General features: G+C 38.3%; 1 long non-coding RNA gene across 1 annotated transcript in view; it reads left to right on the plus strand.

Annotated features, from left to right (window-relative positions):
* The first annotated feature begins 1,242 nt into the window (after nucleotides 1-1,242).
* LOC132820258 (uncharacterized) overlaps nucleotides 1,243-17,622 on the plus strand; it is a 52,225-nt gene continuing 35,845 nt past the window's right edge. The window contains exon 1 of the long non-coding RNA XR_009645186.1: nucleotides 1,243-1,477. This is a non-coding gene — a long non-coding RNA (uncharacterized LOC132820258). The remainder of the gene's footprint in view (nucleotides 1,478-17,622) is intronic.

The following is a 17,622-nucleotide window of genomic DNA, read 5'->3' on the forward strand; positions in this document are numbered from 1 at the left end:
CTTTCAAGTTTGCTTCCCTTTACTACAGTCTTTCACAAGTAAATTAACATGCAATAGTTTACTTGCTACCAAAATACACGATTGGAAATAAATGACTAGTATATTATGCAGTAGGTCTACAGCAATGAAAATCACCAGGATTTTCAAAGTAACATTCAGACTTTAAAGGAATCAATGCACCAAAATCTACTTTCCAAAATCTACATTTTATATGGCACCAATTGAACAATTAAACATTTTTTTAAAAATACACACAGAATGTGCTGGAGAAACACAACATATTGAATTGGAATTGTCAAGACGAGTCAAATTGGGCTCGAAACATTAATTCTGTTTCTGTGTCCACAGATTTAGCCAGATCTGCAGTTTCTTCAGCATTTTCTGTTTCTCTTTCAGATTTCCAGCATTTGCAGATTTTATGTAATTTTTTTATTCTCACCTAAAATATTTGGATGATGAACTTGAAGTATATATTTCTTATTTTTATAATTTCTGTAACAATGCATCCTTCAAATTTGCTTTTTTCATTGTATTCCCATCTGCCCACTTATCTACATCCCTGAAATTAACACTATTCTGAAAATTAAATAAGGATGGAGGAAGTAAAATACTGAAATGCGCAGCAGTTTGTCAGCATTAATCGGGGAAAAGAACAGGTTAAATCTTGGATCCAGAACCTTAATCAGAACAGGAACAGAAGAGTCTCCACACGAACCGTTAACATATTTTTCTTCACAATCTGAGAAACTGCCTTGCATTTTCAGAAATATTCAGTCACTATTTATCACTCGAACTTCAAGTTGATAAAATCTCTAAATGCCTTTTTGAAAAATTTGTTTAAATGTCTCTTTTAATCTTGGCTGACAAAAGCAGTGTAGTGTCACGTTAATTTTCATCAGACAGCGTCAAGAAAAAAAAACTCCCAAAGAAAACAAAATTCCAAGATTAAATTTGGTGGAAGGCAGCTGTACAGGAAACCAGGCGGTACAAGGGTTAATGACTTCTCCCTTCAAACACGCAGGAAATCCGGCACTACAAGGGTTAATCACTTCCACCTCAAACTTGGCAGAATCCCAACCCTCTCAAAGTATTTGTTTGACTGTTTTGTTATAATAACCTCTGGTTTACCATTGAGGACAGGCTGGTAGTTTTACAACGTTACAGCTCAAAATGTGGGTGGAAGAGAAATTAGCCCCTCCTGTACGACCGACGGAGTGCTGAGGTCTTAGACGTAAGCCACATGATCAGCTGAGCTCTTATCCATTTAAAACAGAGCTTCCCACAAAGACACTCAGCTACTGAGACCTGAACAGCCATTCAGCGGGCGCACACATACACACGCCTCCCTTCAGAGCGACTGATCACTCTATAGCAACTGCAAGTTCGCACTGAAGGCACAGCGCAAAGAATATGAACGTCAAGTTCCACATACTCGTTCTCTTGGTCCTCTTTGTCTCTCTGACTCTTGTATCGGGAGGTAAGTCATTTATTGAATGCTTCAAGAATATATGTATATGCTGTAGATAGTGAAGTAAAAAAGTTAATCAGTGACATATTTTATCAATGAGGAATTTATGGAAGAACACCTGTTAGTAATTATATGAATAATATAAGAAAAAGAATTGAGAAAGTTAATTGTAAATAGGAATTATCAAATAATTGGAGCTCTGATTAATGCATAGCATTGAAATCCAGGTCATTTTTCATGGACATTAACTCTGCATGTAAGTCCAAAGCTTACCTTTATAAATGGATGTCAAAATTATTTTCAGTAAATAACAAATATTGGAGTTGAGATTTTAAAAATCTTATGTTAAATATTTGTGCTTTTTTTTGCTATGCTGTTTGATTTGAGCTACATTCAAACCATTGAGCTGTCTTTCTGCTTCATGCTGTGGAACGTGCTCTGTGGGGTAATAGTGACCATTCCAATTTGATTTTAAAAATGAGACCTGCTTTGCATAATTTATAAATATCAAAATATTGTTTGAGAGTCATTGACATATTTGGCATGGAAACAGATCCTTCGGTCCAACTTGTCCAGGCCAACCTGATATCTGAAATTAATCTAGTCCCAATAATGAGCATTTGGCCCATATTGCTTCAAACCCCTTCCTATTCATATACCCATCCAGATGCCTTTTAAATGTTGCAATTGTACTAGCCTCAACTACTGCATCTGGCAACTCATTCCATACACACACCCAACCCTCTGTGTGTAAAATGTTGCCCCTAGGTGCCATCTAAATCTTGCCCTTCTCACCTTTAAACCTATGCCCCCACCCTCAGGAAAAGACCTTCACTATTAACCCTATTGATGCCCTTCATGATTTTATAAACGTCTATAAGGTCACCCTTTAGCCTCCGATGCTCTAGGGAAAACAGCCCCAGCCTATTCAGCCTCTCCCAATAGCTCAAACCCTCCAACCAAGGCAACATCTTTGTAAATCTTTTGTGAGCCCTTTCAAGTTTCATAACATCCTTCCTATAGGGAGACCAGAATTGCACACAGAATTCCAAAAATTGGCCTAACCAATGCCCTGTACAGCCATAACATGACTTCCCAGCTCCTATAATCAATGATATGACCAATAAAGGCAAGCAATCCAAATGCCATCTTCACTATCCTATTTACCTGTGACTCCACTTTCTACGAACTATGAACCTGCACTCCAAGGTCTCTTTGTTTGGCAGCATTGCCTAGGACCTTACCATTAAGTATGTAAGTCCTGTCCTGATTTGCCTTTCCAAAATGCAGCACCCCACATTTATCTAAATTAAACTCCATCTGCCACTCCTCAGTCCATTGGCCCACTTGATCAAGATCACTTTGTATTTTGACATAACATTCTTTGCTGACCACTACACCTCCATATACCTCCTATGTTCACATCCAAGTCACTTATATAAATGATGAAAGGTAATGGACCAGCACCGATCCTTGTGGCACACTGCTGGTCACAGACCTCCAGCCTGAAAAGCAACCCTCCAATACCACCCCCTGTCTCCTGTCTTTGAGCCAGTTCTGTATCTAAATGGCTAGTTCTCTCTGTATTTCGTATGATCTAACCTTGCTAATCAGTCTACCATGAGGAACCTTGTTAAATGCCTTACTAAAGTCCATATAGATCATGTCCACTGCTCTGCCCTCCTCAATCCTCTTTGTTACTTCAAAAGACTTAATCAAGTTAGTGAGACACCAATTTCTCACTCAAAGTCATGTTGTCTATCCTTAATCAATCCTTACCTTTTCAAATATATGTAAATCCTCTCCCTCAGGATTCCCTGCAACAACTTGCCCACTACTGATGCCAGGTCTTTAATTCCCTGGCTTTTTCCTTACTACCTTTCTTAAATAGTTGCTCCACATTCACCAACCTCCAGTCTTCCAGCATCTCACCTGTGGCTATCAATGATTCAGATATCTCAGCAAGGGACCCAGGAATCACTTCTCTAGCTTTCCACAGTGTACACCTGATCAGTTCCCAGTGATTTCTCCAATTTTAAGTATTTTAATATGCCCATCATTTCCTCCTCTGTAATATGCACATTTTGCAAGATTTTGCTATTTATTTTCCCATGTTCTGTATTTTCCATATCCATCTTCACAGTAAACATTGATGCAAAATACTTTTAGTATCTTCTCCCATTTCATTCAGTTCCACATATAAACAGCCTTGCTGATCGTTCAGGGACCCTATTCTCTCCTAGTTACCCTTTTGTCTTTAATGTATTTATAAAAGTTCTTTGGATTCTCCTTAACCCTATTTGCCAAAGCTATCTCAAGCCCCCTTTTTTTGACCTCCTGATTTCCATCTTAAGTATATTCATCCTGCCTTTACACTCTAAAGATTGAGTGAATGTCTGCTGTTTATACCTGGCATATGCTTCCTTCGCTTTCTTAACAAAAACATCAAATTGTCTAGTCATCAAGCATCCCTATACCTACCAGCCTTGCCTTTCACCGTAACAGAACATATTGTTTCTGGACACTCGTTATCTCATTCTCGAAGGCTTCCTATTTTCCAACCGTCCCTCTATCGGCTAACATCCACTCCCAATCACCGTTTGAAAGGTTTTAACTGTGTTCTTTACAAGTAACATCTCTCATCTTTAGTTTTTAATGCTGGCAGTAATTTAAGAAATTTTGTCTGTTTCTGGAGGGATAAATCATCCAATGTTTAGCCTTGAAAATAAATCATTTTTTTGGTTTCACCTGACATTCACTCACTAGCCAGGGAATCTCAACTGGCTGTCAATTGTCACATGAATGTTGCTTTTGCAGAACATTGGGAACATAAAGGACAATATTACTAATGTAATATTGGTTCTGATAAAAGCCAAATACGCAAAGAAAAGATCAGAATTGTATCATAAATAAAACAAGATTTTTGTCAGTTATCCTTTTGGGTAAGAGGAGAAAAATAGAATAAGAAGCGAGCTCCACTTCTTCCAGTGACACAGTGGGACAGATACCTTCTTCTATGTTGAAGTTTCCATAGAGTGTAGCATGGTATAAGTCATTATATTTCCCAGTAGCATGGTTAATTGCTATTCTACCATTCAGGGCAGATGTTTACTTTGTTTTTTAAAAATATTCAAATTAGATCACTTCTATCACCAGTGAGCCTGCATGGGAAATTTTCTTGGAGTTTATAAGGCTGCCTCTGGGTCTGCTCACTAATCAAGGATAGTGAGCAGTTTGCTGAGGTCCCTGGATCCATCAGTGGTCTTCAGTGATGGAAAAATGGCAGCCCTAGTGTCCGAGGTAAATGCTGTCCCTGCAGCACAGGAAATGGAAGGATGCTTCCACCTTGCAATTTCAAACTCTTCGTGACACTGATCACAGCCAGCAGGCCATTCCTATAAACCTATTTGCAAGCTGCTATAGCCTGCTGATTATTGCTTCAGGGGGAGCTGGGAGGGAGCATAAGATCAGGAGATGGGGGAAAAGGAACATTACCGTGGTTAGGCGGTAGTGTGGGGGAAAACAAAAAAAAACACATCCTGACACTCAGAGCTGCCTTTGAGGGAGCTGGATCAGTGGTGAAAGTGATCTCCATTTTACGCTAAGGAAGGGGACTGAACTCTGAACTGCCTGGACCATACAGTCAATGTGCTATTATTGATGTTGGGTTTCCTACTTAAAATAAAAAAAAAGCAGGAGACATTACAGCATCCTCGGTCATGTTGCTAGAAAACTGCCTGGAGCAACTTCTGGCTTGGGGAAGGTCCATGCAGTTGGTACCATCAGTATCTTGTGACCGATTTCTCCAGTAAGTCCATTAGTGAGCAGTTAATTATTCAAACTGGTACCTAAAGGGTGGACATCCTTTGTCAACGATGACCATTCTTGGGTAGAGATTGTCCACTGAAGTCTGGAGTTGGATCCGAAAAGGAATTTCAGATATCCTGACATCCCTCATGAAGCCAGGGCTTTGCTCTCAGAGCATTACCTTCAAAACCAGCCTCCTTCCTGATAGCTTTGTTGACCAGCTTCTCAGGTTGTTCTAGCTTTTTTCATGAGTGGGCTGCTAAATAAAACACTCCTCAAGAAGGAAAAGATAACTTTTCTTCACACCACTTTTTATGATTTACATTAAAAGTGGTTAAATTCTTGCCAATGAGCAACAGGCATCAGCCAGTGTACTGTGTTTTTTCAAATGAATCACATTATAGTTAAGTTTAATGTTGGATTCTGGTTTCTGACTTTTATACTGAGTTTAATCAAGAACTTCAACAAATGCCTGATTACATTTACCAATGATGAGTAGGAAAAGAAATGCGCAAAGTCAATATTTATCAAATTGAGCCAATTTTATTTTTTTTGATTACTTTTACAAATAACTACACTTTGAGTACCTTTTGTACAAAGTCACAATTGAGTACAATTACTCAGGAAAATGTTAGTCATATGAAAATTTCTCAGTCAAATGTAAATGCTAGGTTACACCAGTGTACGATGAGAAACTGAGTTAATTTAATCAAGTACTGTATTTTTAATCAGAATAGTTTCACAAAATTTAATGCTGGTCATGTTGTCATATCATGAATTGATGTTTCACAAGTCTGGACTCTTCGCTTGTTTTGGAAAGCTCTTGGCATTGCTGGCAATGAGTGCCTGAACTTGCTGTAATAGGAACAGTTTTGCTTTCTAATGCTGTAAAACTAAGTAATATCACGTGGTGTCAGTTCTTTTTAGATTAGTTTCCACAACTAAACTTTTATAAAATCTGAAATTAAAAAGCAATTGGATGAGGAGATGTGAAGAACCCTTAAGTTAGAAACAACGAATGTTACTTCAGTCACAGTGCAGAAGACCAACATGTATCATTTATAAGGGAGTGCCATGGTGCAGTGAGATCTAATTTAATGCTCTTATTGCTACCTTTCCAGTCACTCCCACTAAGTTAATAATGGATGAACCCTTTACTTCCTCATAGAATCTGTGCAACTTGTCTAAGGATAAAGTTAGCAAAAAATGAACTCAGAAAATGATGCTTTACAGTTTTTGCGCATTAAGATGTTTTTAAAAGCCTCAACTTTATTTTTCTTCACCTTTTACTAACTCTTGTTAAGATGTGATACTCGCAATCCATCCTCCACCAAATGAAATAGCTATTTTCATGTTTCAGCAGATCATTCAACCATTGAGTCATTACAGTGGAACCCAGTGTTGTTTACAAATAACATTCATTCATACACACTATTTTTGCAGGACCATAAGACATAGGAGTAGAAATTAAGCCATTCAGCCCACTGAGTCTGCTCTGCCATTCAATCATTGGCTGATTAAGTTTCCCACTTTCTTCCTGTAACCTTTGATCCCCTTGATATACAAGGCCTCTACAGCCTGCTGTGGAACTAAATTCCATTGATTCCTCACTCTCTGGCTGAAGAAGTTTCTCCTTATCTCCATTTCAAAGGGTCTCCCCTTTACTCTGAGGCTGTGTCCTCAGGTCCTAGTCTCTCCTGCCAATGGAAACAACTTCCCAGCGTCCACTTTGTCCAGGCCATTCAATATTCAAAGTTTTAAATAGATCCCCCACTTGTCCTTCTAAACTCCAATGAGTATACACACTTATCATTTGTTAAGCCTTTCATTCCTGGGATCATTATTGTGAGCCTCCTCTGGATCTGCTCCAGGTGAAGCCACTATAAGAACAATCCGAAATAGGAAGCTTGTTACCCTAAACTAAACAGAGGTACACAAATCAAATGCAAATCGAGCACTCAATTCATAAGGAATCAACATTAATTTTGAAATAAAATCTCTGATCTTTCTGTATGGCTCATTACTATACCACTTTGTGAACAACTGAATTATTATGGAATCAGCATTTTTTTTCATGTTCTATCACACTGGAGCATGCTCCATTCTTTTGTTTCAATTAAAGAGCCTTTAAGTCTTAATAATATTCCATTTGGTGAAGTAATTCTTGGTTGTTTGGTTGTTCCAATTTTTGTATTGGCACAGCCTATCCTTTGATATCAGGTTTAATGTTGGTTTAAAATAAATGTCCTCTGTCTTCATTTATTCCTTTAATTTGATAATATATGGAAAAGTAACCTTTTTTTTCCTCAACTGATTGCTGTTTTCTTTCAAGGCCACCAGATGAGAGCAAAATCCTGTTGCTATGCAATTGAAGGCTGGATTATTTGGTCTATTAGTTGATGAAATAAGATGTTGTTATGAGAGAGGCAATACATGTTTTGTTGAGATTCAAGCTGCTGTCCAGAAAGCTGAGAGGCACTATTCCTCTTACCTGGGCAATGCTCCAACAGATCCAGTCAATTCTAATGGCTGGTCTCATCAGAATTTAAAGGAGGGTGTCCTTTAAAACAACAGTAGAGAGTCAGCTGCCCAGTTACCATCCCATGTGACCTAGTGGCCCACAGACTACCTGCCAAACTTAGCCATACCACATTCTGTAACTTTGCTGATGGGAAATTGGGAGAAGGAGCTCTTGTGTTGATGGCAATTTACTTTTCCTTGGTTAGACAGTGAGCAGGATTTCAAATCCAAGAAAGGTAGAATCTGATGCTTTCTTTAGGATCTGTAGCTTTTGCTCAATGGGTTTTAGTGTTCAATTTGTCCTGCTCCCCCCTCTACCACTTCTGAATCCTATATGAAGAAGATGCATGATATATTTACGGGGAAAAGCTAACATTAAGACATTTGTAGAGTGATATGAGTGGCACAATGTTCCATGTGAGTTTAATTTTCATTCCCCTGGTTTGTCATAATTAAACCCATTGTCTCTTTTGTTAACCAGAAACTCTTTGAACCTGTAAGTAAATATGACCACTTCTTCACTGTTTTAGCGCACATTGCTTAACAGTTGCAGCAGGAAAACTTGTGTTATACTGTTTGAAGTCCATAAATTGCGCACAAAAGAATACTCCTAAACATAGTTTAAAAATCTCAATTCTAAATTGTGTAAGATTCACAGAATAGAGTCATAATTTTAAATATTGACAGACCAAATATACAGCACTTAACTTCCCTATTGAACCTGATTAATAATTTAACTTGAGTTATAGCTAGGAAAATAATCAGACTATCCATTCCAAAAATTAGAAGATTGGGGCATTTTATAGAATACCTAGTGCTTCTCGACAATTATATGTTTTTTTTTTAAAAGCTGCTTGCCTACTATCCCAGATAATTGGAGTTTTGCTCATGTTTCAGATCTTAGGAGAGAACACTTTTTTTTGTTTTATGTACTTGGTTTATAAATCATTCCCCCTGCCCCCCACCCCTTCCACTCACAACATGTTATACTCCAATTCGCCTCAATTTGTTTCCCTATGAATATTTGCTTTACATACCACTACCCGCTAGGCAAATGGAATCAAGCAGGTGATGTGGGCCGTGTTGAGAAGGTGAGTGGAGTTTAAGACACACCCATTCTTTATATTAGCAGATGACAAATGATGATTACATACTAAATAATCAAAATTTATGTACTGTTCAATATGGAATAATTTTTATATATATATATATATATATATATATATATATTTTTTTTTTATCTTAAATATGTAGATACTTTGACTTACAATTTCCTCAGAGGATGGTGCTAAGTGCACATTGCTTTTCATATCCCTTTACAATCACTGACTAATTACCCATATGTACTCATGTATAGGTCTAATTTTTAAGACTCTCTCTCTTTTTCTAAATGTTCAATTTAGAAGGCCGACTAATACCCGGGCACAAGTTTGAGGGGCTGAAATTCATGCTGCAATGTAAAATACCATATTATTAGCAAAAGTAAACTAATCCAGGGTAAAGAAGGAAAACGCAATGTATTATAGTAAAGGTAATTACTGGATAAAAGCAAGAGACTGTTACAAAAGTTCAACATGTCAAAGATTCATCAAAATCCTGTAAAATCAAACTGTTCAGCATCGTCATGGCCTGGTATAATGGCATACTTTAAAATAAAACATCAATTAAATTCTGAATATGTAAGTGTCTTGAACTTTTCTGCTAAATTTTTTCAATTTCCCTCCAATTAATTCTTGTATGTTATGAACCTCAACAACATCAACAAATTTGTCAATGAATTTAAAGATATACTGGTATGTAGCTAATATTTCTCACTTTTATTCCGATATAGTGGCACAATTAAAATCATTAACTTTTGAATGTATAGTGAACAAAGTGTGATAAGTACTGACATACTTGGTACTAGTCTGAATCAAAATGAGCAGTAAGCCTAGTGCAGTAAGTAGTTATGAATGAATCGAGATGCAGTATAGTAAATAAAGAGGGATGAGTAGAGTTAGCGAATTGAATGAATGTGATTCCGTTTAAGTGGGTTAATTGGAACATGTTTCCTTTTGTAGGAGGTTTATAATGCAATGTAATATGGTTGACTTATACAACAAATGGATGGAAAATAAAAGACTTTTTGGCCAAAAGTAAGAGATTGACTTATATTTGTGATCAATCTATACACAAGTATATGTGGGATATGAAGCACTTCATTAGGTTTGAACAAAATGCAATGGTTTGGTACCACAAATGTGAAATGAGAGCCCATCATTTATTGTCCACACCATTAGTCTTGATTTATTGTTGTCACATGTACTGAGATTCGGTGAAAGATATTGTATTGCGTACTAACCAGAAAAATCATACCCAGAAAAAGTGTTATGGGTGTAGAGAAAGATCAACTCAAATATGAAAGGTATATAAGGCTTAACAGCCGGAAGAAACTGTTCTTTAAAACCAGGAATGCATTGAGTCAATAGTAACCAATTTTGCTACAAGTATCTGATCTTGGTGATTACATTTATGCAGAAACATCACCTAGATGCTAGCCGAATCAATCTGGTTGGAATTTATTTGGAAGTTTGAATATCATAAGCATTTTTTAATGGAAATCTAGAATGCGTTTGAAATTGATCTGTGGCCAGTTCAGAACACTGGTCAATCAGAAACAAAACTTTACTGATAAAGTATTCCACAGGTGGTGGTCTTGTTCTATATGAAGTTAAATAACAACAGTAACTAGAAAATTGGGTGCTACAACTGAAAGATTGAGGTGGTGGTTGTGAGGATGGAATTTAGGTTCAATATTTGAGTTTGTAGTCAATGAACATTCAGGATTAATTGGACTGAAATGTATCCAACGCTGTTCCTCCTTTATAAATCTTTGCTACAGCCAGTACTTCAATTCCAGACATCCAATTTCAAAGACACACAGAACCACCAATAGAATCAATAGCCCTCAAAGGAAGTTTTTTTAATCAGGAAAACCTATGATAAGATTATATGCAACATCTGTGTCTCCTGCATCCTGTTAATCTAATGGTGAAAGAGTTCATTACAGTGAAATAATGCAATACTGTTACAGGAAGGGATGAGCCTGGAACAAATGCTGGAGAACAAGACTAGGGAGATGGTGGAACTGAAGGAAATCCCTGTTAGTAAGGAAATAGTGTTGGGGAAATTGATGGAAGTAAAGGCTATTAAATCCTCAGGGCTCAATTAACTAACTATATCCAGAGTACTTGAGTAGTCTCAGAAATAATGGCTGGTCATCTTTCAAGATCTGGAACAGTTTCCATGCATTAGTGGGTAAGTAATCTAACTCCACTACCTTTTTTTTTAAAAAAGAGTGGGGATAAAATAGAGAATTAACTGCTGGTTAGCCCTACATCACTGGCTCAGAGGTTAGCACTGTAGTCTTTCAGTGCCAGGGACCTGAGTTTGATTCTACCATTGTGACTGTTTGTTTGTGTAGAGTTTGCACATTATCCCCATGTCTGTGTGCGGTTTCCTCTGAACAATCTGGTTTACTCCCACAGTCCCAAAATGTACAGGTTAGGTGGATTAGCTGTGCTAAATTGCCCATAGTGTGCTGGCTAGGTGGATTAACTTTGGGAACTGCAGGGTTCCCAGCTTAGGATAGGGGGGTGGGTCTGGGTGGGTTTCTTTTCTCAGGGGTGGTGTGAACTTGATGGGCTGAATAGCATGCTTCCACTTTTGGAATTCTGTGATTTTATTGTCAGTAGTAGTGGGAAATTACCAGAGTACTTGGAAAACAGCGATAGGATCAGCATGAATTTACGAAAGGAAAATCCTGCTTGACAAATCTACTGGACATTTTTCAAATGTAAGTAGGATAGTTGATGTTTATTTGGACTTTCAGAAGACTTTTTTTTTTGGTAAGAGCCCAGATCAGAGATCAGTGTGTAAAATTAACGCACATGGATTGGGGTAGTGTACTTACATGGATAAACAACTGGTTGACAGACAGGAAACAGTAGGAATAAACAGTTCTTTTTCTGAGTGGCAGACAGTGATCTTTGTAGCACCAGAAACATCAGAATTTAGATCCCAGCTATTCACAAAATGTATTCATGACTTTGAGGGAACTAAATATGGTACAGCCAAGTTTACCGATGACACAAAGCTGGGTGGAGGGGGAACTGTGAGGAGAATGAAGAGTTGCTTCTGTGTAATTTGGACAAGGTGAGTAAATGGATAGATGAAGTATAATGTGGATAGATGCAAGGTTATCCACTTTAGCGAAAACCAGAAGGCAGCTTATTATTTGAATGTTGGTAAGTTGGGAAAGGGGCAAATGCATCAAGACCTAGGTGTCCTTGTACACCTGTCACTGAAATTAAGCATTTAGTTGCAGCAGGCAGTGAATAAGGGAAACAGTAGTTTAGCTTTCCAGCAAAAAAAACCCCCGGCATACCTTGCTGCTATTGCATAGGGCTGTGGTGGGACAACATCTGGAGTATTGTGTGCAGTTTTAGTCCCCTTACCTAAAGGAGGATGTTTCAGCAACAAATGTTTACCAGGCTGATTCTGTGTATGGCAGGACCAAGGTATGAACAGACACTGGATTGGTTTGGATTATATTCGGTGAAGTTTAGAAGAATTGTAGAGGGGGAAGAATATTTCATAGAAATTTCTAAAATTCTAATAGACATCATGGAATAAAAGCAGGAAAGATGTTCTGTGACCAGGAAGTCCAGAACTCGGGGTCACAGATTAAGGATACTGGATAGACCATTTAGGACTGGGATTAGGTGAAATTTCTTCATCTAGAGAGTAGTGAGCCTGTGGAATTTGCTGATACACCGTGGTTGAGGCCAACACGTTGAATGCTTTAAGGAGTTAGTTCTTGAGGCTAAAAGGAGTCAAAACCTATGGGGAGAAAGCCAGAACAGAGTGTTGAGTCGGATAATTATCCAAGATTCTATTGGAAGACTACACCTGTTCCTATTTTCTGTTTCTAAATAGTCATTACACAGTCCAGTAGTTGGGTGGGGTACGCTATGTTGAATGATATTTGTCTGAGCTCAGCAACATAATGTCTAGATAATATTAAGCCCCCCACTGCTCATCAGCATATCCCAGCCAATGGCCACTTGGGTAGAATATGGCAGCTTGATAGTGGACTGGAAGTAATTTTTGGATGCAAGGGAGCAATAATCTGGACCAAACAAAAGATTAACAATACCCTGATAAGTCACAGCAAGAGGGCTTCACAAACATTGTGCATTTAGAAAAATGAGGAGCCTGGGCTGGGATGTCCTAAACATCTTAATTGCTAAACCCCACAAGGAAAGTAAAATGTTGCCAGTTCCTCACTCCTGGATATTGGAGCGTCCTATTCACCAGGTGAGAAAGCTATAATACCGTTCCTGATCAGATCATCAGTTACAATAACAGTCAGTGCTCTCTGACATCAGTGGACCCCAGTCTCCCATTTGGAGAAGGAACTGGCTACCCCTGGACAGAAAAGCTGGATAAATTAGAAAAGAGTGGGAATGGAGGTGATTCAAGCTTTGGGCACACTTTCGACCTACATGATCAGTTTCTGCCAAGTAGATAAGAATAAAATTATTCCAAAAAGTTTTCAAGTTACCAAATTATTCAAATCATTGTGGGAAATGTCGAGTCAAAGAAACTGTGAGGACTGAAAGCCGGTAAGTGAGGCTCCGAGTGGCTGACTCATGTGTCACATGTCCAAACCAAATGGAGCAAGGCAATCAACATTAATGAGTACATGCTTGATCTGGCGGTTCATTCCATATATGAACCACCCTCTGTGTGGAAAAGGATGCCCCTCCTGCCCCTTTTTTAAAATCTTTCTCCTCTCACCTTAAAAAATATGTCCCCCAGTTTTGAACTCACCCTGCCTACAGAAAAGATCTTTGCTTTCCAACTTACCTATACATCTTATGATTTTTTTTGAGGTTCCCCCCTCAACTTCTTACCCTCTATTGAAAATAATACCAAACTATCCAGCATCATCTTAACTCAAACCCTCCAGTCCCAGGAACAACCTGGTAAATCTTTTCTGAACTGTCTCCTTTTTAATAGTACCCTTCTTATCACAGGGTGACCAGAATTATACATAGTACTCCAGAAGAGATTACACCAATGTCCTGTACAACCTGGACTCCTATACTCAATGTTCTGAGCAATGAAGGCATGTGTAGTAAACACCTTCTTAATCATCCTGTCTCCCTGTGATGCAACTTTCAACGAACTATGTACCTTAATCCCTAGGTCTCTCTGTTCAATCACACTACCTAGGAGTTCCACGGGGATCGGTGTTGGGTCAACTTCTGTAATTTATATAAAACAATTTTGGATAAGAATTCAGGAGGCAACATTAGTAAGTTTGCAAATGACACTGAAATTAGTGTTTATAGTGGAGATTGAAGGTGGCTATCTAACGTTACAAAGGGATCTTAATCAATTAGACCAATGGGCTGAAGAGTAGCAGATGGAGTTTAATTTGGATAAGTATCCGTATTGCGTTTTTACCAAAGTGCAATACGGATACAAAATTGGGTAGGACTTGTACAGTTAATAGTAGGGCCTAGGGTAATGGTGTCTTTAAACTTTTAGGGGAGAGATTTCCCCTTTTTTTTTGTACAGCTCACCCATGACCACTGAACAGATGGTGTGCCTCTACTAATGGCTACTATTATAATATTGGGCTGTTTTTCGCTATTTTATAATGTGAAAATAACCAAAGAATGCATCTGTGTCCCTTTTAAATGAATAAAAGGCAAGTATTACAACTCCTGAGGACTGAGTGTTATTTTTACTGGACTGCGCTTAAACAGAGGTATTTTATAATGTTTATTTATTAATACTCTGAACTACAAATAGAAAAATTGAAGAACTGAAATGACGATAAATTATTAATTTATAGTCTCTCAGTCTTGTGCATAAATGTTCCCACAGCCTTCCAAGGATTATGCACCTATTTGAAGCACTTTCTTTAACCAAGTAGTCATTGTTTTTACAATTTTTTAAAAAAGTCTTTGTTTGTAGTGGATGCAAGGCTATCATTGCAGCATACACATTACCTGAATTGTTGACAACATTTTTTTTTCTCATTCATAGACCTTTTAACTGAACATTATCATTTTTTAAAAAAATTATTATATGTGGGTGTCACTGGCTGGCCAGCATTTATTGGCTGTTCCTTGTTGACGTTGAGAAGGTGATGAGCTGACTTCTTGAACCACTGCAATCCACCTGCTGAGCCTTGACCCACAATGCCCTTAGTGAGGGAATCTAAAGTTTGATTGTGCAGCAGCCTAGTTTTTGTCAGAGTGGCAAATTTGCTGATTTTTATCTTGGTGTATCCTGGGACAGCATGGTTGCTGAAGTGTCAGAAAATTAAGACATTGCACATGAGGATCTTTTTCTTGGAGTTGGTCAGACTCCATTGCAGTGGAGTTTATACACTGGATTGTAATTTCAGAATGTGGCCATCCAGATACCATATAGTCCAAGACACAGGTTCTTTCTTGCTTAATCTAAGCCTATCTCTGGGCACAAAAAGGATGAAATAGGCTCCGAAGTCCAGAGAACTTTGAATTACTGGAAATATCTATATGGTACATGAGCTACTAAACACTGAAAGCATAGTATCCTGAACCCTACTGTTGCATTGAGAGACAGTGTGAGCAATGTGTAGATTATGAAAAGGATCGGGGAGATGGTGAGAAATACAATAGTCAGAGAAATAGCTTTATTGTTTTTACAGGCTTGACTAGAAATCCCATCTAGTATGATGTATTTCTACTAGTAGGACGAACGATGCCAAGGAATAGGGGTAGAGTCCCTGTGAAGGATCTCTTAGATTGATCAAGGTTTGTAATCCTGTAGAGGGAATCTAAGAAGCTAGACATTAAATTGATAAGACCTTGGATGGTGCTGACAAATTTGCTTCCATTGGCCCATATTGGAAAGGTTAAAGAGGATGGTCGATAAGATCTGATGGCACTAAACCCGTTTTCCAGATTTTGGCTTCTAGCCTTGATGGCTACAGCAATGCAAGCAAGTTTAGAAATACTGCTTAAATCGTGTGAGTTTCTGATGCACATGTACTTTGGACAGAGTTCCAAACTCCCACCACACATGGGAGAAAGAATTCTCCTTTAACTGTCCTTTTAACATTCTCTTAGCTTAACCTCTTAGCTTAAATCTATACCACTTAGTTATTGACCACTTTACTAATAGAAAAAGTGCCTTTGTATCCACCACATGATCTTAAACACCTCTATTAGGTTCCTCATCGACCTTTTGCTACTTCAAGGAAAATGACACCAGCATATTGTATCTTTCCTCATAGTTTGGACTCTTCAGTCCAAGCAGCACTCTAGTGAATCTTCTCTGCACCCTGTCTAGTGTAATCACATCTTTCCTATAATCTGGTGACCATAACTGCCTAACCAACATTTTATACAGTTCCAGTGTAGCCTCTTTGCTATGTATTGTGTCTCGGCTAACAAGGGTGAAGTATATGCCATTTTTAAACACCTGCCCTGCTACCTCCGGGGATTTATGAATGCAGACAACCAAGTCATTCTGATCTTCAATACTTCTCCAGGGCCCTATCATTTATACTGTAATCCCTTGTCCAGTTAGCCCTCCGCTTGAGGTGCATTGCTTCACATCTTTTTTTCCAAGTTGCATTCCAGTTGTCACCATTCTGCCCAGTTGACTAATCAGTTGATATCCTCCTGCAGTAGTGTGAATCTGTTATGAGAAGTTTAAATTTCTTAGGCAATTATCACATGTAGTCAGGCTGTCTAAAGGAACCTGATGTACAACAGTGACAAGCATATGTCACTGCTGTTGACATCAGAAGATCTAGCCCAATAATATATTTAGAGGAATATGAATTACTAGCTACAACAGAAATGTCCAAAGCTTACATCATTTAAATATTATAATAATGTTAATATTCATAGTTACAACATTATCAAGTGTGTTACTATAAAAAGACATTTTTGAAAGCTTTTCATCTCGCCCTCAACAGGACATCTCACAAGAATACATTCAAGGGGAAAATCAACATTCATACAGCATGAAAGGAAATTGCTAATTGGTTGGCAAGTGGACCCTGATGGAGGTGTTGCCATGGAGAATGTACTTATTATTACTGATTGACAGTTGGGCTTTGTTAAATTTTTAAACCAAGACAGGTTACCTCCAGTCAAGGCATTGCCCTGAGAAATGAACTAGTGAATGTTGTCTCATACAAAACAGAAACCACTGTGAAAACTCAGCAGGTCTGGCAGCATGTGTGTGAGATAGGTAGAACATCTTTTTGGCTTGACAGCAACTACTTATTAGTGCTGCTTGTCATAGAGATGTACAGCACGGAAACAGAGCCTTTGGTCCAACTAGTCCATGCTGACCAGTTATCCCAACCTAATGTAGTCCCATTTGCCAGCACTGTGCCCATATCCCTCTAAATCTTTCCTATTCATATATACCCAACCAGATTCCTTTTAAATGTTGCAATTGTACCAGCCTTCACCACTACTTCTTCTGGCACCTCATTCCATACACGCACCACCCTCTGCATGAAAACGTTGCCCCTGAAGTCCTTTTTTTTTTAATATCTTTCTTCTCTCATCCTAAACCTATGACCTCTAGTTCTGGACTCCCCACCCCATGGAAGAGACTTTGTCTATTTATCCTCTCCATACCCCTCATGATTTTATAAACCTGAGGTCACCCGTCAACTTCTAATGCTCCGGGGAAACAGCCCCAGCGTATTCAGCCTCTCCTGATAGATCATATTCTTCAACCCTGGCAACATCCTCATAAAC

The sequence above is a fragment of the Hemiscyllium ocellatum genome, chromosome 11, assembly GCF_020745735.1.
Source record: "Hemiscyllium ocellatum isolate sHemOce1 chromosome 11, sHemOce1.pat.X.cur, whole genome shotgun sequence".
Classification (NCBI taxonomy): Eukaryota; Metazoa; Chordata; class Chondrichthyes; order Orectolobiformes; family Hemiscylliidae; genus Hemiscyllium; species Hemiscyllium ocellatum.